This window comes from Zootoca vivipara, chromosome 7 (assembly GCF_965207765.1).
Source record: "Zootoca vivipara chromosome 7, rZooViv2.hap1.1, whole genome shotgun sequence".
Taxonomy (NCBI): Eukaryota; Metazoa; Chordata; class Lepidosauria; order Squamata; family Lacertidae; genus Zootoca; species Zootoca vivipara.
Window position 1 is genome coordinate 66,071,560 of NC_142590.1, and position 3,008 is coordinate 66,074,567.

Below are 3,008 nucleotides of genomic sequence, written 5' to 3' on the forward strand. Positions count from 1 at the left end.
ACATTCCATATTGTTTTGGTACCCAGCTGGATGGAGGTTTCCAAGCTACACAACTAGAGATATTTCCAGCTCAAGGACCAGAAGACGCTAAGAGAGTTTCCTCATTTAAAATAATCCAGTAATACGGTACATGTACATCCCACGGTGAATTTGCACAGCACATCTAATTAGCAAAAATAAAGTATGCATTGGTGGTTTCACCTGTTTAGATCCTGAGAATTTCAATTCAAAAACAGTCATGGTGAAGGGTGTCAGTAACTGTTTCCAATGTAACACTTCTAAAACTCTCTAAGACACTATCGTGCTCTTAGGAATATTTTATAGTGATGTCTTTATTTCTTAAATCTACCAGTATTCCTTAAGAAACAGAAACAATGTATTTCAGAGTGAAACAAACTGTAGGAGGTTTGGATTATTGCATCATGCAACAGATTGGCCAAGATATAAGGACCTCAAATGCTGAGCCTTTGGATATAGGACAGCCACAATATAAAAACAATTAAATGTTTTGTTATGCAGTGTTTGACTTGAGCAGAAATCTCATTTTCATCCCATAAATGTTTATATGTTGTTTGTTATCCAGAATCTCTTATAATAATATAATTCACCAACCAGCCTCAATGTTGTATGGGTATGGATTGTGTCTTGATAGATTCCCCTTCTGTTTGGGAGGCCAGAGAATGCTGTTATTTGTGCAGCAGGCAGGCCTGAAATGGCTTACCAAACTACAGAAGCTGAAGCCCATTATTTTATGCCTTGAACTAGATTTAGTGTCAACTAAGAAACCACCTGATTACTGAATGATTTACTTGAATGGAGAACTATAAAGGAGGTCTGACTACCTTCTGAACATCTTTTCCTGCCATCACAACAGAATGATAATTTATCAGAGATATGTCAACATTTACTTCCCATCTCAGTTCAACAATTACCAGTACCTCCTTTTTCAAATGTGTTAAAAGCACTGCTATTCCTGATAAGTTTTTAAATCCTGAAACCACCCCACTTGTCGCTTTCCCCCAATACAGCCCTAGTTCATAGCATCCAAGATATAGAATTTTCTGGTCAACCGATGAGCCAAATGTCCCATCTCTCAAGTATATTTAAAGGCGATAACAGAAGAAAAAATAGTTTCCTTCCAAACTGCAGAAAGAAAGTATGTTGAGGAGCCCCCAGGCCAATCAGCTAATGACTCATTTCAGAAGACTGATAACTGGGTTCTAAGTGTGCTGTCTCAATGGGTTGTTTTTAAAGCTGTTGATTAAAGTATTTTTGATCATTTTTTTAAAAAATGATTAAGTGGTTGGTAAAATTAAATCTACATGTAATCAAGTGTACATTTTTGAGATATTGAAGGACAACCTATGGTCAAAGAAACCAAAGCTACCAATTGTTGGAAAGAGAGGCTATTAATTTTTTGTTGTTCCTTTTCATTTTATTTAATTTTTCATATTTCCTCACCAAAATTAGAATACTTCAGCAATGTGTACCTTTAATTGTCAGAGCCTACTGGATTAAAATTTGTCTCCATTAGTTAGAATCAACCCACAACAACTGAGCAATTTACTCATTTGTTGATTAATCAAATTAAGTTGATACATGTTCACAGCGCTAGTAATTTTATCTACCTGACTAGGGTAACACTACAACCTTTTGCCCCCCAAACCTAAAATGGTGGTACTCTGAGTGGCTTCAGTTGGCATAGTCCATTGAACTTGCATGGTTCCAGATCATGCAATAACTTAACATGGCTCACAAATTGGTTGCACACTATTTTCCAAGAATTTCTTCTGGGTAGTTTGAGGGAGTGATTTTGAACACTAATCATACATGCAATCTGCCTACCTTGGTGACACTGGCTCCATAGCACTGCCCCAGTCTGAGAAGTATCTTGGACTGAGATAGTGGGTGGTCTCCTTTGTCTTGAGCCAATGGCTTACTTTTCAGTGTAGGTTCTCCCTAATCTAGATGAGAACTGGAAAAAATGCAAGCATAAATTGAAACCAACAACCTGGTGTGTGTGCATGCGCCTTGTTTGTCTTATTTCTTACCTCAGGTTTGTAAATTAAAATGCTTGATTTGTTTAATCAGCCAGAGTTTTTCCTCTCTCATTTGTAAACAGTCTTTGAGAACAAGGACCAAACATTGCTTATAAAGCATTTTTATAGCCATGATAGTGCCATTTAAAAAGAAAGAAAGAAAAGTCCAAAAAGTTAGGGCAGAGTTAGGGAAGTAGTATACTGTACTGTATACAGGAACAATTCTACTATAGCAAAGTATACTTAGCCAGCCTTATAAAAAAGAACAAAACCCTAGAGGGGTGGGATGACCATCTTGGGTAATAAATAGCAGCCCTTCCTTGTCTCTGTTTATTACTTTTTATGACGTGAAAGGTGTGGCTCGAGCTCGCCTCGGCCAGAACTGACCTCCCCCAACATCGAAAATTCCTTCCAGAGACCAACTAAGTTTGTCATTGGTATGAGCTTTCGTGTGCATGCACACTTCTTCATATACAACTTCTTCATGCACACGAAAGCTCATACCAATGACAAACTTAGTTGGTCTCTAAGGTGCTACTGGAACTCCCCCAACATCGAAAATTCCTTCCAGAGACCAACTAAGTTTGTCATTGGTATGAGCTTTCGTGTGCATGCACACTTCTTCAGATACAACTTCTTCATGCACACGAAAGCTCATACCAATGACAAACTTAGTTGGTCTCTAAGGTGCTACTGGAACTCCCCCAACATCGAAAATTCCTTCCAGAGACCAACTAAGTTTGTCATTGGTATGAGCTTTCGTGTGCATGCACACTTCTTCAGATACAACTTCTTCATGCACACGAAAGCTCATACCAATGACAAACTTAGTTGGTCTCTAAGGTGCTACTGGAACACCCCCAACCTGGAAGCTTAAGATTTCAGATATATAAGAATTCCCTGTTGCTATGAGAAAATAACTGCGGTTTTTGTTTGTTTTTTATTTATTTTGAACCTCGGCTGGAAAAG